Raw genomic sequence first — 24,322 nt, forward strand, 5'->3', positions numbered from 1 at the left:
TGTTTGTGATCCCAGCACTAGGGAGGGGTAAATAGTCTAATCGTTAGTGAACAGTGAGAGACTCTGTCTAAAACAAACAAACAAACAAACAAACAAACAACAATAAGAAAATAGCAAAACTGAAGTGGCTGGCATCTGAGGATGCCACTAATACATTTTGAAGAGTTCCATAGGGATGAGAGAAGGAGGGAAGAACTAATTATCAAATACTAGTGACTCCTGTAGATGCCTGGCAAGCATCACACACACACACTCAGGAATGCATTTGGTGTCAAGGAAGAAAACTCAATTAGCAGTGGCTTCAGTGCAGAGATACTGTCTTTTCCACATTTCAAGGAATGAAGTGGTTTCAGCATTCCTTCACTGTCTTGATCTTAAATCCCATTTACTTAGATTTCAAAGTCCCATCCTTCACAGGAGTACTGAAGTCCAGCCCAACCTTGGATGTGCTCATCTCTGCGCTATTGTGAGCTGCTAATGTCAGTAGTCCTAAATGCCAACTCTGGAAAACCTTCAAAGTATAAGAGAAAATGTCAGAAACATGGGAAATTGCACGCTTCTCTTAGGAAGCTGGAGTTTCCTGTGGTGCTGCTGGGTGGCGGAGGTGGGTAAGGAAGGTACAGCGAGGGAAAAGCAGGAAATTAAAACCTTACTTTGTTCTAAATAGTCCCTAAACAGGGCTGGTATGTCGCTCTGGGAGGGGGCTTCTTCTAATGGAGAGAGAGAACAAAATGACCTGGAAATTTGATCTGTTAGGCAGGAGCAATTGCTCTATGCAGAGTGCCAGGGTGAAGGGCTCTCTGCTGGTTCTTATGCTGCAAACTGACAGGCTGCAATTGATGAGGAGCAAATGTAGGAAATAAAAGGCTTAGTTAAGTTTGACTGGATGATGTTTCCCACAGAGCCGGAAACGACAAGCAGTGATTTCCTCTCAATCACACCTCAGGTGACGATTCTAAATGCAAGTGGTGCCTGTTGCTATTAAAAGGAAAAAGAAAGAAAAAGGAAAGAAGGAAGGAAGGGAGGAAGGGAGGGAGGAAGGGAGGGAGGAAGGGAGGAAGGGAGGGAGGGAGGGAGGAAGACAGCCAGGTAGACTTTCCTGGGTACTTAAAAACATATCTCTGAGAGATGGCTCAGAGGTTAAGAGCACTGGCTGCTCTACCAGAGGTCCTGAGTTCAGTTCCCACCACCCACATGGTGGCTCACAGCCATCTATAGATGGATCTAATGCCCTCTTTTGGCGTGCAGGCATAAATGCAGATAGGGCACTCACATATACACAAACAAACAAATAAATAAATAAATCTTAAAAACAACAACAAAATGCACGTGTGTGTGTGTGTGTGTGTGTGTGTGTGTGTGTGTGTGTGTGTGTGTGTGATGCATGTGTTACAGCATGCATGTGGAGGTCAGTGGGTAACTTGGATTGTCAGTCCTTACCTTCCACCTTGTTGAAGATAAAGTCTCCTGTTGACCTGAGGGATGACAGGTGAGCTGGCCCCTGAGTTTACAGAGGCTCTCCTGTCTCTTTCTTCCACCTTACAGATGTCCACACTGTGTCCATCTATACATGGATTCTGGGTACCCACATTCTAGTCTTCATGCACTTTTCTCTTTGGCCATCCTCCAGAGTCCAACCTGACTCTCTTTGTGGGGGTCCATCCCTCACCCCCACATTTCCCTAGAGTATTCTTGAGTAGAAGCAGCAGGAAATATTAGTTAGAACGATAGAAGGGAGAGAAAAAGATAGAAAATACAGGGTAGATTTGGGAGCGCCTGGATCCCAATCCATCAGGCCCCGGCTGTCTCTGCCCTAGGGTATTTAAAGGAATGCCAAGGGGTGGGGCAAAAGACCTCCCCCCAACATAGCCAAGTGCAGACCATCTCAGACACCTGTACTCAGGCCTGTGGTCCAGTCATCCTCTTTATGCAGGCCTGCTGGGTAAAGTCACTAGGAAACCTAAAAATGGGCTCCAACACTCTATACATGCTTTTTGGAAAACATCATGCACTTTACTCTCTGGGCCATCCCCTAGAGTCTAACTGATTCTCTATGTGCCTTTTGGAAAACTTTAGCTGTGGAAACTAAGTCCTGGGACAGAAGGAGTCACAGAAAGGGAGACACGACTTACAGTCAGCTGAGATTCCTGGGGCTAGGAGTGAAACCGTAGGAGATCCCCTAACCTCTCCTGTGTGACAGGTCAGCTCTAGGACCATGCAGTAGCACAGGAAAGGTGGCTGTCTCCGATGAAGGCTTCCTCATCTACTTAGCCTTTCAGAAGAGTCTAAAGGAATACTTTTTCTTGATTCTACTTCAACTTTATGTAAGACTGCTCAGGTTGGAAATCAAGAAGTTCATTTCTTCCCCAGAGCGGTCTGAGATGTAACGAGGCCTTCTATTTATATTTCATTTCAACATGGTGAATGAGAATTGGGGGCTTTTTATAGGCCGGGATAATGGCAGGATATGTGAACACCAGAGAAATGATAAAAAATAATAAAGTAGAGAATCTGGTGTTGGATTTGGTGTTGGGGGGGTTGTTCTCTTTTCTCTCCTCTTCCAATTTTCTTTCTTTCCTCCCCTCCTTTCCTCTCTCTGTTCCTCCTCCCCCTCTCTTCCTTCTTTCCATTCATTTTCTGTCTTCCTTTTCTGATAGGATCTCACACTGTGGCTGGGGCTGGTCTCAGAGTAGTGGCAACTCTCTTTCTTCAGCGTCTATTGGGGTTACAGGCTTGAAACACCATGCCTGGCTGGAGAGATTGTTTTTAACGGATTCCTTGAACCTTTTATGTTTTTAGGTTTGCATACAGGGCACTTTGCAGTCTGACTCTGGGCTCAAAGCTTCCCACTCTTCCTAAGAGAATTCTGAGATTTAGCCAGTTGTCTGTTTTCTGAGCCTCAGAGCTTGTCAAGGTTTCATGCTTCTGGGCTCTGCTTTTCTCTCTGCCTTGAATTCTTATAGCACCATTCTTTTCTTGGTGTAAACATTTGACACTCACCTCATCTATTCCTCCTTGGGGAAGTCTCCTGTCATTCTTAAGTCACTCTTCTCTGTGGTTGCTGCAGGGCTTCACTTTTGATGCTTCTCAAATACTTTACTCCAAAGGAAAAAAAAATTAAAATGGGCATTGTTTGAAAATGGCTTTTCCTGGGTCTCTCACCCCTGAGTTCCTAGTATAGTTTCGATTTCAAATGGATTCCCCAGACTCACAGGTTGAGGCATGGTGCCCCGCTCATGATGTTGTTAGGAGATGGCAGTTGAAGGAAGTAGGTCATTGGGAATGTTTCCTAAAAGGGCCTACTGAGGTCCTTGTCACAGATCCTCCACTTCTTCCCTTCTTTCTCTCTGAAGTGACTATCGAATGAGCAGCTGTGTTCCTCCACCTGTCCCCTGCTTTATTACAGACCCCAAGGCAGTGGGGCCAGCTGACTTTGAACATAAACTCTGAAACCACAAATTAAAAAAAAAAAGGTTTCCTCCTTTTAAGCAGTTATATCTGTATATAAAGGTGTAAAGCTGATAAATACTTGTTTAGGGTGAGGACTAGAAATGGACATTTAAGCAGAACCCTACAGGTTTTCATGTGCTCTCTTACTGGAATCCCACTGCCCATCATAGGCTATATGGGGCAGGGAGCAGATGGCCATTCTTTGAAACTTTTTTGTGGTAGAATAATTGTTGAAACTACTCTGTTTCCCATATGAGTATACTAGCTTTCTGGACACAGAACACATCTCTAGAGCCTAACACACAGCAGGCCCTCATGATTGTAGAGAGTAGGAGGAAGATTATCATATACTGATTTTATTGTTGTTCCCTTTACTGACAAAGGATTGAAGCCCTTGGAACATTCATCTGGCACTCAAACCTAGGACAGAGTCTGGCAGTTGTGGAGCAAAAGAGTTTGTTTAAAAGAGGAAAAGGAACACAGAACAGAAATGCTTGCTGAGATTTTTTTTTTACTTTCATCTTTTCTGTTCTATTTATGCTTCTGAAGATCTTGGCTCTTTCACCCTCAGCCCCAGAGGTAGGCAGACATTTCAGGAGTTTGCTGTAGGCATGCCCCTTTTGTTGTAAATACCTCCTTAAGTCCCCTTGCCACCCTGGATTCCAGACATCATTGAATAAGTGCCTGCATGGGTGTCAACTCTCAGTTATAATGGACACTGAAGTTCATGCAACATGTTCTCCTCAGCACTTGAACCTAGAGATCCAGATGCTGTCAGACGGTGGTGAGCAGGGGAGTTATAAACACGATGAGCATCATGCAACACAGAGCTGCAGGCGCATTGGTGATGAAATTTCAGGAAAGAGGAGAAAGTCCAGGTGAGGGTGGTGGTGGGAGAGAGGTGAAGAGAGCAAGGGAGGGGGAAGAGAATGAGAACTGCATTACATTTCCACAGGAAGCACACTTCCATATTTGTTTTCTCTTTATTCCTGAGCTCTACTTGTTCTTTCTCCCTTGGCTGGTTCATCTATTAATATCCAATCTTGATCTTCAGTCAGAGTATACTGACAGGAAAACTCAAATGCATATGTATCTCAGTGATGATAAGCCAGCACTGAAGGGCTCTGGCAGGCCTGAGCACAGCAAACTCAGGCTTTAGCCTGGCAGACAAGGTGTTGACAGGTTTTGCCCTTTCCTCTTCCTTCTCCCTTACTAAACTGTTAGATCACATCTCTAAAGCTAGTCCCCAAGGTCCATTCCCTTATTTGGTCACTGACTCATTCATGAGACTGATCATCAAAACATCAAGGTCCAGCAATTAAAATACATAATTTTGACTAACTTAATTAAAATACCCAATCAGAATTTGCCAACCACACCCTAGTTCATTCTAACACAGACCTCCCCCTTTTCTTTTCTTAACATAATACTTGCAAAGCTATGACTGAGGTTTCTTCCTGATTCAGATTCAGCCACCTTGTCTCTTTGCCTTGTTTAATAAAGAATCTCTTTATGTTTGGTTTGTGCTTGGAAATTGGTGTTTGGGTGTGGTCTGTACCTAATCCAGGGTCCAGAGGGACCCTACAGCACGTGGGTCCCCTTGAGCACATCACCACTCTCGTTCTTATGTAGCTTCAGCTGTATTTTCTGCTCTTGTGTCATGGTCGCCACACCCATTTCTCTTAACCAATCCAGTTTGCCTTCAAATTCTTGGAATCTGATCCTTCAAACCTTGGACAATGAATACATGAAAGACTCCTCCTGTGTCTTGATATAAGTAAGGACACATGCTGTCCTGTTTTTCTTGCCATTGGGAGGTTTTACAGCAAGCTACCTTTTTTTCAACTTAGCTCCATGTATCTAGATTTGTTTTCTCTTTATTCCCGAGTTCTAGCTGTTCTTTCTCCCTTTGCTGGCTCATATATTAATATCTAATCTTGGTCTTTAGTCAGGATATACTGACCAGAAAAACTCAAGTGTGTTTGTATCCCAAAGATGATAAAAAAAAGTTTTTTTTTCCTCTTTCAGAATTCCTGTCTTATGTCGAGCTCAACAAGTGAGACCTTCTTAATAAAGCTTTGAGTGGCAGATTCCAGTGAAATATGAGCTCAAATCGAATTCTTCTACTTCACAAACTGGCTGGAGAGCAAAAGTCACATCAATTATAGACCAAATTGAAGCAATAAAAGTCAGCTGTGGGTTGACTTGGCCAAAAGACACATTGATCCCTGCCAACATTATCAACCAATCTGTCAATAAATCAGCCGATCCATTCAACCTGTGCAAGTTCCCTGATTGACATAGCACATCAATAAAGCACTGTGTCTTGAAACAAGAGATGCGTTCACCTTGAAGCCTGCTCCCTCACTTCTTCCCATGAGAGTTTGAGCCAGTTTGGTTAACCCTTCTGGATGTGGCAGATTCCTCATCTGTTAGATGAGCTAGATAGCATTGACCCTAGAATCTTAAGAGTGTTTCAATATATAATGCAGAGCACTCCCCACAGCACATGGTGAATGCTAAATATATGTTTTTTCCTCTATCCCCCCTACTCCACCATAATCAATACCTAAGGCTGCATTAAACAAACAAACAAGCTAGAGTAGGAGAAGGTCTCTCATACTGTCTTGTCCAAATCTACTTTCCCAAAGAGCTGTCAATCAACAGTTAGGCAGTGGTGGCATGGTCACACCAACAGCTGTTCCCCTATAGTACACCAGTGCTTGTAGCTTGAAGTTAGATCTGTATTCTGAGGCTGTTCTTGGATTTGTCCTTCACTTTACCAGCTATGGAAGAGCAGACTAATTCCTGAGCATAGCTTGCTGTGAACTTTGCATTGAAAAAAAAAAGATAAATAAAACCTAAGTAATTGCAGGACTCTTACAGAGGAAGGCTACAAATGAAAGTGACTGTATTCAGCCTGAAGCCAAGCGAGCTATCCTCCTAGGAAGACAGGGATCCGGAACAAATTGGTCATGTTCTGCTAATCTGGGGAAACTGAAGATGAATTATTCATTGAGTAATTAGCACAAGCCTTTTATAGAGTCCTTTAGGGCTGGCTGCTCAACATACTGTTGGTTGATCAGCAGCATGGACATCATCTGGGAACTTAAATGAAGGATTCAGGCTTTTTCCAGGACCAACTAAATTTTTTTTTAAAAAATCTGCATCTTAACAGATTCACACATATGCTGAAGTTTGGCCAGTATTGCAATCTAGAAGAGCATTTGAAAGCCGACTTTAATCTGGCTTCAAATTATAATCGCACTCTCTATCTCAGCACACACCAATGTCCTACTTGCCAGTTGACCAGGATGAGGATATCCTCAAAGCTTTGACTTCTGCATTAGTCTGCTTTTGGGCAAGGCATTCCCTTCAGTCTCTATTTATATAAATGAATTCAGTTTCAGATGAATGATAATAGATTTGTTTCATTAGCACCATTTTGACAGTAATTGGTTCAGTGGAACTGAGGCTAAAGAAGAGTGGCAGGGGAGAAAGGGAACACTTAGGGGAGGAATGAGTTTCCATATGGCTCCTCATGAATGTGCCATTACAAATCTTATTGCTTCTAGTTAAGCATACTGAGAGAGGTTAAGTGGCTGGCTAACTCTGTGCAAGGGGTAGAACTGAAATTGAATTGTAGGCCTGTTTGACTTGAAGCAGCATTTCCCACTATTTGTTCTAGTCATGACTGCTGACTGCAAATGCATGCAAAAGCCTGAAACTCAAAACAAGCCTTCTGTAATCACGGTAGAGTCTCTAGGTCAGAATTCTAGACACAGAAAGGAAGTCCTGCCCCAGCTCCCGCTAGTGAGGAGTGACTTTATGACCTTCACCTATATGTCTTTTGTCACCTTGGACCTTACCTAGTGCTTTTCATCAGAATACCTACATGTGGCAGCTCTGTGAGACTGGGACTTTTCAACAGCCTGCTGGCCTTAACTGGTATCTTAGTTAGGGTTTCTACTGATATGGTGAAATACCATGACAAAAAACAAGTTGGGAGGAAAGGGTTTATTTTGACTTACATTCTATATCACTGTTCATCATCAAAGGAAGTCAGAACAGGAGCTCAAAAAGGGTGGTAACTTGGAGGCAAGAGCTGATGCAGAGGCCATGGATGGGTGCCACTTACTGGCTTGCCTCTCGTAACTTGCTCAGCCTGCTTTCTTTCTTTTTTTAAAATTTAATTTAATTTTATTTTACAATATAATTTAATTCTACATATCAGCCACGGATTCCCTTGTTCTCCCCCCTCCCGCCCCCTCCCCTTCCCCCCAGCCCACCCCCCATTCCCATCTCTTCCAGGGCAAAGCCTCCCCCAAGGACTGAGATCAACCTGGTAGACTCAGTCCAGGCAGGTCCAGTCCCCTCCTCCCAGGCTGAGCATAAGCCCCAGGTTTCAAACAGCCAACTCATGCACTGAGCACAGGACCCGGTCAAACTGCCTGGATGTCTCCCAAACAGATCAAGCCAATCAACTGTCTCACCCATTTAGAGGGCCTGATCCAGTTGGGGACCCCCCAGTCATTGGTTCATAGTTCATGTGTTTCCATTCGTTTGGCTATTTGTCCCTGTGCTTTATCCAACCTTGGTCTCAACAATTCTCGCTCATGTAAACCCTCCTCATTCTCGCCAATTGGACTCCTGGAGCTCCACCAGGGGCCTGGCCATGGATCTCTGCATCCAGTTCCCTCAGTCATATGCTCAGTACCACTAGCCCAAAAATAACATCACTCACAATGGCCTGGGCCCTCCCAATTAAGAAAATGTCCTACAGGCTTGCCCATGGAGGCATCTTATGGAGGCATCTTCTCAATTGAGGTTACCTCCTCTCAAATGAGTTGAGTTTGTTTGAAGCTGACATAAGCATACCTGGTACTTCAGAGACTCCAAAGTGAGTGTTCCATTGGAAATGACAAGAGCTGTGTCTCCTTTTAAACTGAGCCTCTGGAACCTCTACTTGCTTGTTGGTATATTCCAGTTATCTTTGCAGGCTTTGGAAAAGTGAATAGAATTCCAAAGCTCTGGTCTACAATCCCAGGAGGTAGAGATTCCAGTTAGAGATGCCAGTGGAGAGTAAAAGAAGCGAGGTAAAATCTTGGTGATGTCTAGAGAAGTTAGTGTGTGTGTGTGACATAGACACTGGGTTAATGTCTGGCAGAGATGTTGAAAATCTCATTTTCCCATTGCCTTCATGATTATTTGGACTTCTGTACTTTCTTGACATGATTTTTTTTGACAAGACTACAATTTTTCCAAACAGTGTTGCTTCTCCATTGATTATAATCAAATGTCTGAGAAAAAATACAAAAAAATCTTTCAACATGTTAGAGGCTTTGAGGAGGAGAAAACCCATGGCATGGAGATGCTCAGAGATTTATGAACATGGAGATAAGAGGGCTAAATGAAGCCCATGACCTTCATTTTTGGGTCCCAGTACTTTTCTAAATGGCTTATCTGTGACTATCTAGACCTGAACACTATGCTCTGAATGGCCCTGAGTCTGTAAGGAGGCATCTCATTTAGCACGTATTCATTTCTATAAAGGTTACTGTTATCAGCATATATGAGAACAATTCTTTATCCAAGAAGACCACAGGAGATAAGACTACAAACCATGCTGATAACAACAGTAGTGGATATAACAGTCCTGAAAGGTCCATGAAGATGTAACTAGATACCCAGTCTCACATCTGCTGTTCACCTTATTCCAGAGAACCACCAATCGAAAGCCAAACAGTGGTAGCTCCAGCAATTTCTGAAGGATTTATCTTTTCTTGCCATCCAAAGAAGAGGAGTGGAAAGAATATAATCTGATTTTTCATTGTGTGTTTTAATGTAGAGCTTTACAAGTAGGAAAATTAGAAGAAACCGAGTGAGAGCAGGATTTGTTTAGAGCTTGCTGGCTCCAAAGCCCAGCAGGAGATCAAACTGGGAGATGAACTGACCCACGGGTGCATGTCTATGTAGGTATGTGGGTGCACTGAAGAAAGATTGGCTGTCAGAGCTTGTGTCTGCCAGTTTTTCCTTGAGGGAGGAAGCATGTTCCAAATCACAAAGCATCTAAAACATTTTGACACAGGGGCTACAAGGATCTGTAGCAGAGGCAAAATACTCTCTAGTTGACTGAAATATTGTGCTCTGACAGGCTGCACCCCTTAGCTGTATTGATGTAGATGTGTTTCCTGCCTAAGGTTTCTTTTAGTCACCTAAAGATGAACAAGAAGCTGCTGGGAAGTTTGAAATGGGTAGGGGAGAGATGCTTGCAGAGGTTGTATTGGGCCACAGGAAATGGTCAAGTGGAAACATGACTGAGTTCTGTTTCTGTCTTGGACCCTTGTATTCATACTCCTTCTTTCTTCAGAATACATAGAAACGCTCATTAGTCTGCTTTCTTCAATTAAGGAGTACCTTATTTATATATAGAAAAGTTGACTTCAGAAGGTAGTCAGAACTTTTGTGTGTATTGGTGGCAGCGGGGTGGAGTGGTCTGAGGTAACAGATTGAAGACCTGAACACTTTCTGATTCATGTGTGCGCGTGTGTGCATATGTGTGTGTGTGTGTGTGTGTGTGTGTGTGTGTGTGTGTGTGTGTGTGTGTGTTTGTGTGTGTCTGTGTGTGTGTGACGATAGCAGGACTGAACTTCTTGTTCTCTGGTTGTTAAGTGCCTCCATGTTATCTTGGCCATTCTAGGGGCCCTGAAATTTGAGTATGGCTAATAGATGCCATAGGTTATTACCTCAGTTTGAGAGTCCCAAATGATGTGTGTCATTTCTTGTCACAGGTGGCTGCCAGCTTCCTGAAGCTTCTTGCTGTAGGGGAAGAAACAAGACTGTGGGTAGGTAAACATTCATTTCTTCTCCCTCATCATGGATGAGATTTGTTTTGATTCTTTGATTCTGTTCAATTGAAGCTCATCAGTTCTTTCCCCATGCTATCCCATTCTCATCCAGTTCAACAAGCTATTTCCTCTCCTTCTATGTCGTTGTCTTCTACATACTCTCTTTGTTTGTGGAGATATAAATTTCTTTTTTGCTAAAGAAGAGCTCTCCCCGTGGACCAAACACCTTGCAGCCTTTCTCTTGTATAACAAGTAAAGGCAACCCCTCACAAGTGCTTTTTTTGGGGGGGAGGGAAGATCTATCAGCTGCCTTCATTTCACCTTCTGTAAGTCCCTCCTGTTGCTATTACAGTCTTCCCTTGGAACCCCCACTTGACTTCTCCTTTCTGCCATGCGTGGAGGAGAGAGTCCCCGGAGGAACGTTAGTGTCCTGGGTTTTGGGTGGTTCTTATTTTTCTCTAAGCTCAATACAAGGAACATGCTTATCATTGTATACTATGTATTAACTAATGTCTGTGTCAATGCAATGAAAAAGAAACTATGTTGCCTTGAACTAAACTCTCTTGGGTCTCAGGTTTTTTTTTTTTTTTTTCTAAGTAATAGGTAGTTTGACTAAGTCAGTGGTTCTTGGATACTAGATTGTAATTCAGGAGTTTATTCCAGTAGAAGGAGATTCTGAGAAGCGTAATGGTGCACCAGTTAAGTACATTCCAGGTGAAGATCTTTTGCTTACAGCTGTGTGATCCTGAGCAAGTTACTTTACTTCTCCATTTCATGATGACGTGTCGATAACCCTTACTGCACATGATTTCTGTGGGAGTTTAATGATTTAATATAGTGTTCCCTATATTCAAAGAGTACCTAGTAGTGAGTAGTAGTGAATACCACTGAGCATTTTCTGCCATTTTCTGAGTGTGCTAGCTGCTCACTCACAATGAAGAAAAAATGAATAGTATACTTTCCCTGTCATCAAGGCATTTATAGTCAGTGAACACTAGGTCATGAACTATGTGAAATATGAATATATACACATACATACATATATATATATATATATGAGGCATGGCATTATATAACAGGAAACATCTTTGTATAGGAGAACTATGGATTGTATAGATTTCAAGATGTTTATGAAATATCAGAAAGAGGACATTTATGTTCTAGAATGATCTTACAGCAGATTTTTGTTTCAATGTGGTAATAAATTGAAATGCCCTCGACAGAGCATTTAGAAATGAGTGTGTAGAATGACAATAACCTCAGGAACACTGTGGAATACTTGTGTACTAGCCCTTTCCTGTCAGGATAAAGCAAAGAAAGAAGAGTTGATATGCAAAAGCCTGTGTGTAGTCTCTTCAGGGCTGCTTTCCCTGTTTCCCCATGTGTACTCTGTAGTACAGTCATTCTGATCTATTTACTTTTCCACAACATGCTGCACTTCAAAGTTCTGCTTACCTAGTCAACAAACAAACGTAATGGATATTGAATCCATTTTTCTATAATTGCTTACAGTGGACACTAGGGAGAAGAGCAAAATGGGTTAGGTGATTGATACATTAGGGAGTTTCTCAGAGGATATTGTTTGTGGATTTTTCCTTGACAAATAAAAAGTAGAGACCATAGGAAATGTTCAATTAGTTGATTGTTCTGAAAGGATGTGATGGTGGGTAGATCAAGAAACCCTGGCATCATGAGTAGATCTCATTAGATGATAGGCACAGGTACTTTACATGTATTAACTCACGTAATACAACTTGGAGATGAGGTATTCTCATCACCTCTGTGTTAGAAATATGGAAATAGAGACACTGGGAGATCAAACACCTATCCAACTTCCAGAGCTGATACAGGAGTGGAAGCCTTTCTGGGATTTGAACCCAATCTTCCAAGCTACAAGAGTCTAACTATTTTTTTTTTGGGGGGGGGGGGCGTTCAAGATAGGGTTTCTCTGTGTAGCTTTGGAGCCTGTCCTGGATCTTGCTCTGTAGCCCAGGCTGGCCTCTAACTCACAGAGATCTGCCTGTCTCTGCCTACTGAGTGCTGGGATTAAAGGCGTGTGCCACTGCTGCCAGGCACAGGACTCTAACTCTTAAACCAGGGGTGTCAGCCTTTCTGATATCACAATATGACATTGTCACTTATAGATGTGTTGGGCTATAGTCATAACATTCTTTTCCTAGAAAAAAAAAGGTTTTTTTTGTTATACCCCAGCACATATGCATATATTCTAGTGAGCCTGTTGACTCTTTAAAATATTTACATAAATTTTATATTAATACATGTATATTATACCAAATATACAAATATTATATATCATATGAAATATACAAATATTAAATATTATGTTAAATATATATTTGCAATGGTGGGTGTCATATCGAGGGATTTGCACACACTAATCAAGTAATTCATCACTGAGCTACACACCCAGCCATGACAGCTTCCTCCTGAATGAATTTGACACAGCAATAGATAGAAACTATCCAGTGAAACAGCAAAAGAAATGGAAGAATATCAGTGATTTATGACAACTTCAAGGTGTCCAGTATTTGCTGTGGTAGTTTGAGTACGGAATGTCCTCCACCGGTTTATGTTTGAACACTTGGTCCCCAGCTGGTGATGCTGTTTCCAGGGGCTGTGGAGTCTTTAGGAAGGGGAGCCTCACTGAGGAAGTAGGTCACATGGGGTATGGGGGTGGACGGTGAGGCTTTCTAGTGTAGCTCCACTTCCTGTTTACTCTCTGCTTCTTGAGTGTGGGTGGCCAGCCAGCCTCCGGCTCCTGCAGCTATGTCTTCCCTGCCTGTTGCCCTGTCTCCATCACCATGACAATTGTATCCCTCTGGAATGATACGTTCTAACTGTTAGGGTCCTGGAGAAGTTCCACAAAAGACCACCATCAACATAATGCAGGAGCATTTATTATCTCAAGAATCAAGATACCAGCATGCTGTTGTTGCCCATCCAACACAAGGGCAAAATGGCAACCATGAGAGATGCTCGCAGTTTCCTTTGAAGCAAAGCTAAGGGGAATTTCAGGGACAGGTAGGTCATCTCAGATATGATTGGCTTACTCGAGTGGCAATCATACTAATACATTCTAATTGGCTAGGGCTGGCGGGGGCTGGTTAAGGTTACAGTTTTTCCATTTTGGGGCAGGTCTGGACAAGTTCCAGGCTTTGTCCATGTGTGGTCATTACCTTGAGCTGTCCTGCAGGCTGGCCCAGGCCTAGTACGTGCAGTTCTCCTCCTCCCTACTATCAGGGGAGTCTGTGATTGATTGCCCTTTGTTCATCGCTTCCTTAGAAATAGTCTGTTCAGTTTCAAGAGGCAGGAGCTGAGGCTTAGGTCTTAACTAAGTTATTAGGAACCTGTCGTGGTGTTTGCCTGGCCTTCTCAAAACCAAACCCTTCCTTCTTAATTTGTCTTTGTCAGGGTAATTTATTGCAGAAGTAAGAAAGTAGCTAAGGCCTTTGTACTGTTGTAATCACTGAACAAAACAAGCAAGGGGTGTGGGTAGAAACCATTTAAAGAGATAACATCCAAAACATCTTCAACATTTATGAAAACTGTCAACTGATCAACTCAAGAAGCTTAAAGAACTCCAAACATCAGAAACACAGACAACTCTACAAAGGCAATCCATGATGAAACTGCACAAAACAAGTGACGAAGAGAAAACTAGCCAGCAGAGACGAGATACGTTACACACAGTGAGACGAAGATGGGCAACGCTGCAGACTTGTCATCAGAAAGAATGCAAGTGAGAAGATGTAGGAGGCACAGCATCAAAGCAGCGTGAAAGAAACTCAACATGGAGTTCCGTACTAAAGAAAATACCTGTAAACAATCAAAATGAAACAGTGACTTCTTGAGATTCGTAAAGTCTGAACTAAGTCCATCACTGGCAGACTTACACCATGGTAAACATAGGAAGCCCCACAAGGGGCAGCAGGCAATGGTAGTAGGTGGAAGTGTGGATATATACAAAGGAATGAAGGAGATATATACAACTCCGCAGAAGTATATAAGACAGTGAGATTGTTTTCTTATTATCTGCATCTCTTTAAGTGATCACGGTTAGACTGAAGGTGGCATAGTGTTTATATTACATAACAAAGTACCACGCGCGGCAACAGTTGCAGCAATGCCTAAAATAGAAAATCAATTGACATTGTATAATTTTCATGAGAAATAAATCGCATATGCACCTATTTAAAAGATGTTATTTTGGGGGCTGGAGAGATGTCTCTGCAGTTAAAAGTGCATGTTGTTCTTCAGAGGGTTGGAGTTCAGTTCTCAGCACTCAGGTCCAGTGGCTCACAAACTCCAGCTCTAGGGAATCTGATGCCCAGTTCTGGACTCCATGGATACCTGCACACACACACACACACACACACACACACACACACACACACACACACACACACACCCTTTAAAAAGAGATATCATTGCGCAAAAGAGAAATTTAACTGTATCTGGCAATATTTTCCTTGTTTAAGTATCAACATAGAAATAAGACTAAACTGTACAGCTTGGTCCCAGGGCCAGATTGGAAACTGTAAAACTGTAGGTCTTGGAAGGAACAATGCCTTGGCTCTTTTGGTGTTGTCCATGTATAAAGTTGGAAGCATACAGTTGAGGATGAAAAAAATTTGAGTTGAGTCATGAAACTAAGATACCTGTCATTGAAAGCTCTGTGGAGCCCAATTTTAAAAGAATTGAATTGTAAATTACCGAATATAGTAATTATTGTAGCAGATGCACAGTAATTAGTTTGCAACATTAAGATTTTTGTTTGGGGAATTTTAAAATCCCTTCCAAAAGAGAAGAAGCTCTGTGTGCACAGAATTTTACTTGAACTCAGCAGTGTTTTCAGTGTTAATTTTCCCTTAGTGAGCCAAGGTTTTGCTCATCAGTAGTCAATGCTGGGTAAAGAGATTTTGGGCTCCAGAATCAGAAAGAGGTACATGGAACACACAGGAATCATACTGACTTTTTAATGTAATGGCTAACTCTTACATTGTCATAGTAGCCAGACAAAACTTCAAAACCACCCTATCATATTATAAATAGTCTCAAGGAATTGTGAAGTTTAGAGTTGTCATCTCAGGCTTAACATATACCAGCTATTGGATTATTAGCAAGGTCTTTGATTTCCTTATTTATCAATAGAAATATTTTACCTTTATGAAATAATAGAGGTAAGAGGTCGTGTATGTAAATTAGGTGATGATTCATATTGTTTGCAGCCAGGATAGAATTGCTCAACTTTTACAAAAAGCCCTGATAAATGAAAACTAGTTTTCCAGCATGTTCTTTGAAGGGTTCTTATAAGAATTTGAGATATTCTATCTGATGTGCCTAGGATAATGTTGCTAATTGCTTATATGCAGCACATGCTCAGGCAATGGCATGTAGTATGCAGATTACTTAAGGAACTTGGCCCCAACTGGAATTTTGTCACTAAACAGTTGTGTGCCCCCGGGTAAGGCAATTTCTGCTTCTCCCTTCTGAGTTGATGATTACTGATGCCCCTTCTACATTTGTAATACTACAAATTATTTTTTGGTCTAGTGCTTTAAAATGATTAAAGAAAAGACCATAACACAGAATAAAAATTGAAACAGTGAGTTGAAAATTAAATGTATATCTCCCATATTTAAATCCTTGGCTATTAGCTTTTGTTGGTTTTACTCCAGAAAACTACCATAGTATGTATGTTTACTATCACACAATATGATATAGTATTATTCTAAGGATACATTCTGTCTTAATTTATTTTTCTCCCATATACTTCTTTTTCCTGAAGAACTTCTCTCTCTCTCTCTCTCTCTCTCTCTCTCTCTCTCTCTCTCTCTCTTTCTCTCCCTATGTGCATACACATACATACACATATATTCTTATTTTGAGCTAGAGTCTTACATACTATGTAGACTTGGCTGATCTGAAACTTAACTGTATAGCCTGGGCAAGCCAGGCACATGTAATCATGCTTCTGCTTTAGCCTTCTGAATGAATGCTGGGATTATAGGTGTGAACCATTTATGATCTTAGTTTATCTGCCACATTTTGGTTCACACCAAGGAAAATACAATATCTGTTATATTAGACTATATATGGACTAACTATTATTTGTTTAACTAGTCCTTTAGTAATGGACATATGGGTTGGTTTTATTTTTTTAAAAGAGAATGCAGCAAATATTTGTGTGTACATTTCTTTGTTTTTGTGTATGGATACATTTATCTGTAAAATACATTTTCAGAAATTCAATTACTAGACCTTATGATATACAGTAAACATTTACTAAAAATTCTCCAAGCATGATGAACAAATTTTTATGGCCAGTAACTGCATACATGTAATCATTCCTCCATACAGTGTGATAAAAGTTGGCTTTTTGTAGAAAATAAACTTTCACTGATAGAATTCAGTTCATCCTTTATTGATCACATTTAATTTTAGGAGAGATGTCTTGATTCAGCAAATACATAATCTCATTAAACTTTTTTTGTGCATGAAGTACAGTGTCAGTTATTGGAGAAGTCAAAATTTATTAGATACATTCTCTGCCCATAGAACTATGGAAGGAGTTATACAGTCTGGCTTTAGATCACCTTTCATGCCTTATATATTTGTGGTCTCCTTTGTGACCATTGTGAGACTAAAAACAAACAAGTTTCATGAATATTTTAAGTACGTACTAGAAATTTCAGGAATGTTTTAAGTAGGTGTGAACATTCCTTTGGGGTTTGTTCAGTAGAATGGTTACCATGGATGCACATTCATAGCTTATCCATCTCTCCCTTGAACGCACTCATTAGCCACCATCCATCCACCTTTCTCCACTGATGTTAACTGGTATCAGGGAATGGAATTGCAAATGACTCATTATACTGTTTTAACAGATTCTATAGGGTAGCGGATCCATTATTGTGTCAAATGAGTGGAAGACTACGCAGAAGTTTATACCAAGAGCGATTGAGAAAATAAGCTTTCTACTCACAGACAACAGAGAAGAGGTAGAGAAAGAAGGCAATGGGGAAAGTGGGTGGTTGCATGCAACCTATGGATTGAAATATTTGGGTACATGAACTGAGAGGCTAGGGCAGTAGTTTGCAACATGTAGAGTGCAAAGAAGTTAACATGTGGATTCAGAGGATAGTTCTCATTTTTGGTATAGGGAAATAAGCACAACTAAGACTCTGTAATACTATGTAGGCTTCTGTTAGCTTTTGTTGGTTTTACTCCAGAAAACTACCATAGTATGTATGTTTACTATCACACAGTATGATATACTATTATTCTAAGGATACATTCTGTCTTAATTTATTTTTCTCCCATATACTTCTTTTTCCTGAAGAACTTCTCTCTCTCTCTCTCTCTCTCTCTCTCTCTCTCTCTCTCTCTCTCTCTCTCTCTCTCCTCTCTCTCTCTCCCTATGTGCATACATATACATGCACATATATTCTTATTTTGTCCGCACAATGACGAGAACAAGGACACTGTCTATTCTTAGATTTGTGCATAAAATCTAAAATTCTGTATGAATGAAGAATAGGTGATGAAGCTGCTTTGTTGCATTTAATAAACATTACTTATAGGGATACCAGCCATGGGGCAAATGAAGCCAGTCAGTAAATAAGAATGAATCCAGTTTGAATTTCTATTTTGAAATTTGTTTAAAAAAACTTTGACTAAAATATTTTGGTCATATGACAATTCTAGTGGTGACAAAGATGAAGTGTTCACTGGATATGGCTCCAGGAAGAGGTCCAAATTTACATTAGATGAAGGACCCATTAACAGAAGACCACATGATAACATGATATGAGTTTAGTCTTCTTGTCGTCAGACGTCCTCTCTCATCTGACATCATTATTTCTACAACGGGAGCAGACACAGGAAAAAAAAATCCTAGTTCAACAATTTGGAAAAGAGATGATACTTGTCACAGTATTAATGTGTTATAAAGAAGCTGTCTAGTTCTCTCGATAGGACCATATTTGAAAAAAAAAACATTACTGTTTAACCTGAGACTTACAGACAAATATGAGCCTCAACACTTTAATAGTCAAGAAAGTGAGAAGCTACAATCTTTTATAAAGGGGTTATGATAATTATTGTATGAATTTACACATTAGAATAGTAGAGCTTTCAATTTTTAAAAGTTGGAGGAGAAAAGTTTTGATCTGTCAAATAAAACTAAGTAGTTTACCACTTTTCTTTGGACCATGTCATTAAGACATCTTTGTTAATTGCAGCATGCCTACCTGTGGTAATGGTGATGATTGTGGTAAAAATGTAATGTGTATAAAATGAAGATGCTTTTAGTGTATTTTGAGGATATGGTTATAAATGAAGTGTAAGATTACCATTTAGACTGTTTTTTTTCCCAATGTCTAACTATTCATTTAGTGGTCTTAGATACCTTAATCTCCTCCTCCATCCTTCCATACTTTTTGCTTTTCCTCCTCTTTCTCCTTCCTCTTCTTCTCTCTTTATCTGAACTATGATGTTGAAATAGAGATTGAAAATCATAACATCATATTCTTTGGGAAGAGTATCAAAGTCTTTTCTTGGCATATTTCAAATTAGAAGTTAATAGACAGTGTTCTGTTTTTATATTAAGAGATTTTCTATCCATTTTACATACCAACCACAGATTCCCCTGTCCTCCCTCCTCCTGCCCCCTAGCCTTCCTCCTCAACCCACCCCCATTCCCATCTTCTCTAAGGCAAGCTCTCCCATGGGGAGTCAGCAGAGCCTGAGGCAGGCTCGAATAGACAGTGTTCTTGTTCTCGTCATTGTGCAGACAGATTAAGTCTGGAGATGCTTATGGATATATACAGAGGTATGTAGAAGATGGCTCATGTGTAGTAGAGAAACACAGATTAAAAACTACAGGAAAAAAAGCAGATATGAATAAAACATGTGCCCAATCACACATGCTCACACACATGCACACACACATGCGTGAGCAGGAGACATTTATTTTTGTCTCTCTGTTTCCTTATTCCTTCTCTCTTTTTATATAAGCCGACTTGGACTGGATTTCCACTGCTTGAATCAGAGTGCTATTTCAATAACTGTATTGAGCTAGCAGCCATTCAGACATAGAGGTGTGTATAAGGAGTTAACCTTGGACATACTGACTTCTTTTTAATTTAATTTCAAAGTAGTATGGATGTTTAAGGAGTGAATCACTAGGCACTTTGAAAAAAATCTAGGCTTCAGTTTCTTTGAAACCTTTTAGCTTTGGGGAAGAACTGGAGATGCCTCAAAGAGAGAGTTTGACTTATAAATAAGAAATGAGCAGGGAGCAAAGATATCCTTCTACAGTGCAGAAGCTATGTCTTGAAAAGGAATAAAAGGAATTAATTTAGAATCCCAGGCATTCCACTTTTCATCTGCTCCTAGAAACGGAAATGTGATTGAATACATTAGATAGTGATAATACAGACTCTAAGCAAGATGAGTCTGTGGATAGATTTATTGCCTATCAATATGAGAAATGTCTTCCTCATTCCAGGGAGGGTGATGGACACTAAGGGACACCACGTTCATTTGGAGTACAGACTTCAGCCACAGTTCTGTTTTTCTTTTCCTTTTTTATCTTCCAAACAATGGAGTGATGTAGGGGTTATTGTCTCTGCTTCACCCCTGAAGCACCGCCCCTAGTAGGCCCCAGGTAACTGCTAGGTACCTGCCCCTGCCCGGGGACTGGCGTGGCCGAGATGGGACCCCTTAAGAACTTAAATGCATAAGTGCTCAACTCTCTGTCGGCTACCTCGCTGTGTTGGAGGCTGGATGCTAAGACTGCAGACCAGGGCAGAGCTTTCCAGAGAAACGCGTTGGATCACGCGCCTCACCCCTCCTGGACCCTGTGACCACCCCCCCATTTGTTTGTTGTAAATTGACCTAAAATAAATCCTTTTGACTATCAGACAGACTCCGTGGAATTGCCTCATTAGAGTAATACTATTCAAATAGAATCTCACCACCTTAGCATCACTTAAGCAGACCTCTACCTTAAACAACAACAACAATAACAACAACAACCCAAAAAACAAACAAACAAAACATGTTGACCACACTGGAGGCTAAGATGTGTCACATCAAAATCTAGAGTCAGTATGCTTTAAAAACCAAAAATTTCTATGTAACCAAGGTATAGAGATGGACCCATAGTAGTTCTGAAGTTTTAGAATGATCAGCTTTTCAACTTCTGGTTTCAGGATTGATCTAGCCTTTCTCTGAGTGATGAGGAGTGGTGCTTTATGTTTTATTTACTTATTTAAAATTGTTATGCACATGCATGTGGTTGTGTGCACAAGTGCATGCATGCAAATGCATGTAGAGGTCCCCCCTAAACCTCAAGTATCATCCTCATACATATTATCCAGATGCTTAGAGCTGGGGTCTCTCATTAGCCTGAAGCTCACTAATTGGACAATAATGGTGGGTTAGCTAGCCCCTGGATTCTCGTGTTTCTACCTCCCCAGTGCTGGGATTATAAGAGCATGCCATCATACCTGACATTTTCATCTTTGTCCTGAGGATCAAACAGGTCCTCAGGTTTGTGAGGAATCACTTTTCTGTATGAACTATATCCCCAGCGCCTCTAAGTGATGTTTTAACAAATGACTCACCTTCTGCAAATGTATAAAGGACTTACTTTTATGTATAACTGGTATGGAATATGGACAAGGTAAGGTATTTGTTGACAATGATTTTTCCTCCAGATATTTCATAAGGAGAACCAGAGATAAGGTATTGATTCAGAGCAAAGACATACATGTTCTTACAATGATTTCATAACCTTAGGCACTGATATAAGAGGTGTAGACTTTGATAAATTCCAGTGTAAGCAAATTAGAATAAACTCATGACCACAGTTCGAATATTTATCAAAAACATAAGCCCTAGAAGTATCCTCAGACATCTGTGTATCCCTCTCACTGGCCCCTTTCTTCTCCTCTTGTTAATTATGGAATTCTTTCTCCTTGCATTTCTTTTTTTTAATTAAGAAAATTTTTATTCATTTTACATACCAATCCCAGATCTCCTTCTCTTCCCTCCTCCCGCTCTCCCCCAGCTTTCCCCACCCCAAAACATCCCCCATTCCCTCCTCTGAAAAGGCAAGGCCTCCCATGGTGAGTCAGCAGAGCCTGGTACATTCAGTTGAGGCAAATCCAAGCTCTTTCCCCTGTATGAAGGCTGTGCAAGATGTTCCACCATACTAGACCCACTGCGTAAGCGAGACAGTTGTGTAGCTTGATCTGCTTAAGGGCCCCCCTGTCAGTAGGCTCAGGAGCCATCCCTGGTGCATGAGCTGGCTTTCTGGAGCCCATTATCTCCTTGCATTTCTATCAGTGTTTGCTTTGTAGGTTTGGAATCTGTTTTAAAATGTATTACATGTCCAGGGTTGTTATGCCTTTTCATGAATCAACTGCCTTTATATTATCAACTGGATATCTTTTTCTGTCTGCTTTTATGAATTAGATTTATCCTTGGTTTTGAGTGATTTGGTTATAACGTGCCTTAGTGTACTTTTCTTCATGCAAAAAATCATTGTGGTTTTTGACTCTATGAATTTATAGTTTTCATCACTTGTAGAAAAATTTTGTTCATTAATCTTCCTGTTTTGAAGATTATTTCACTTGTGTATTATGATACTGGATGCTCCCGCCTCTTCTTTTTCTCCCTCCCCCTTTCTTTTTTCCTATTCTCCCTCCTGTTTACCTTGCCTCCTCCTTCTTGCCCTCATCCTCCTTGTGTTCGTCCCATGCGGTTTATTTCTGCAATTTAATTGGATTGTTTCTGTTGTTACGTTGCCGTCCAATTTGCTGCTCTTCTCTTCTTCAGTTTTTAAATGCTTTTTTTTTTTTCAACTAGAGTATTTTTTTATGTCATACAGTTGAGGTTTTAATTCTAGAAGAACAATTTGGGTCTTTAAAAATACCTTCTGCTTTTCTACGTGGCGTTTAGCATATGGAGAATAGTTACAGCAGCTGTTCCCATTGCCTCTCCTTCAGACTTTAAGATTTATTTTAGTTCTGTGTGGTTGTGATTAATTGATTTCTCTCTCCTCATTATGGGTTTATTTTCCTTCTTCTTTGCACGTGTGTTTGGATGCCAGATGTGAATTTTTTACCATGTTGACTGCTGGATATTTCTGCATTTCTCTCCGTGTCCTTGGAGTGTGTTCTGAAATGCAGGTTGTTTTGCTTGGAGGTGGTTGCATCCCTTTTAAGACATGTTAGGTGCTCACTCTAAAGGTGACAATTTCTATGACTGAAAACAGACTTCTTTATCATATTACAGCGAATTCCCTGTGAGTTTTTGAGCAGTGTGGTGTGCTTGTGGAAGCCAGGCGTCACTCTGGTTCCACTTGGGTGGGGCTTGTTTCGGTCCTGCGTGTTTACCCGAGCAGGTGCCGATCGATCAGTATTTCACTGCGGGCAAATCTTTTCAGATCTCTGCAGTTTCTTCTCACTTTTGTTGTTCTTTTCCTTAGCTGCCTTGGTTCCCAAGATGTCCAGCTTCATTTCCTAAAGCAAATGCATCTGCCAGGTCTTCTTCCTCCTTCATTGGCCATCTCAGAGTGGGACAATTACAATTCCTGCCCAAATTTTCCCGCTTCTCTGGGGATCACTGTCCTCTCTTGTCTGATTTCCAGTATTTTGAAAAATATCTTTCCTAGGTTTTGTCTATTTTTTCTAAAAACATTTATTAATTTTTTATGTCTGTATGGATGTACATATACCTCATGAATGTGGGAGTCTGTAGAGGTTAGGAAAGGTGTCAGATCCCTGGAGCGGGAGTTACTGATGATTATGAGCTTCCGTGTGGGTGCTGGGAATTGAACCCTGGTCCTCTGCAAGAACAGAAAGCATTCTTAACCTCTGAGCTATCTCTCCAGCCCCCACTGTTTATTTTTTATTGTTACAGGGAATTTTCCCATTAGGTGGAAAGAATCTTTGTCTTGGGGAGAAGACTTTTTTTTTTTTTTTTTTTTTTTTTTTTTGAGACAGGGTTTCTCCATGTAGCTTTGCACCTTTCCTGGAACTCACTCTGTAGCCCAGGCTGGCCTCGAACTCACAGAGATCTGCCTGCCTCTGCCTCCCGAGTGCTGGGATTAAAGGTGTGTGCCACCACCGCCTGGCGAGAAGGCATTCTTTAGTGCAGTGTTTTAAGGACACCTGGTGAATGGTATCTTTTCTCATTTTAGGGTAAGTTATGAGGTAGCTGTAGATTCAGCCTGATGGGGTTACAAGGTCAGCATCTTTCTAGTAAAATAGAGAAAGCAGCTGTCAGTCAGCATTTTGTCCTTGTGTGAAATCCTGCCCAAGATGAAGAATATAAAGAGAAAAGGTTTATGTTCATAGTTGTAAGGGTTCCAATCTGTAATTGGGCAAATCCTCTAGTTTTAGGCCAGTGATAAGACAACACTGAATTCCTGAGATGCATGCTGGAGCATTATTACTGCATGATCAGAAAGCAATATAAGAAAGGAGGAAGGGCCTAGATTTTTTTTTTTATTCTCCTTGAGCCATGCCCACTATGACTCACAGACCTCCCAGTAGAACCTGCCCTTAAGGTTTCCACAAGTATTTCACACATGAGCTTTGTGGGCATTGAAGAGTCACACTCAAGCAGTCGCTCAGCTTTGTAGCTGGTTTGCTGTACTTCATCTTGACTTAGCCAAACATATCTACCTACTCACAGGCCAAACCTATGGCCCAATCTAGATAAATCTTCAGCCTTGCAGGGCAATGAGAAGTTGCTCAAAGTTTGTAGAAAACGACATAAACAAATTGAAGAAGGCTTTGATGGCAATCCTTTTCACAGACTCCAGAGAGTAGGAATCTTCTTCCTATTCTAAACTCAGTGTAACTTCATTTTCCCCCGTTTTCATCTTTTTCTCTCTCCCTGTAGCGTACATATGAGCATATGCATATCTTTGCATGTGTATGGACTAGTGCCTGGGAGAGTGTGCATGCATGCCTACAGAAGCCTGA

General features: G+C 41.0%; 1 long non-coding RNA gene across 1 annotated transcript in view; it reads left to right on the forward strand.

The window, feature by feature from the left end:
- The window catches only part of LOC128094149 (uncharacterized), a 177,146-nt gene that overhangs the window by 59,936 nt on the left and 92,888 nt on the right, over positions 1 to 24,322 (forward strand). The window contains exon 5 of the long non-coding RNA XR_008212842.1: positions 10,242 to 10,295. This is a non-coding gene — a long non-coding RNA (uncharacterized LOC128094149). The remainder of the gene's footprint in view (positions 1 to 10,241; positions 10,296 to 24,322) is intronic.

The sequence above is a fragment of the Peromyscus californicus genome, unplaced genomic scaffold (genome assembly GCF_007827085.1).
Source record: "Peromyscus californicus insignis strain IS unplaced genomic scaffold, ASM782708v3 Scaffold_4__1_contigs__length_199733344, whole genome shotgun sequence".
Lineage (NCBI taxonomy): Eukaryota > Metazoa > Chordata > Mammalia > Rodentia > Cricetidae > Peromyscus > Peromyscus californicus.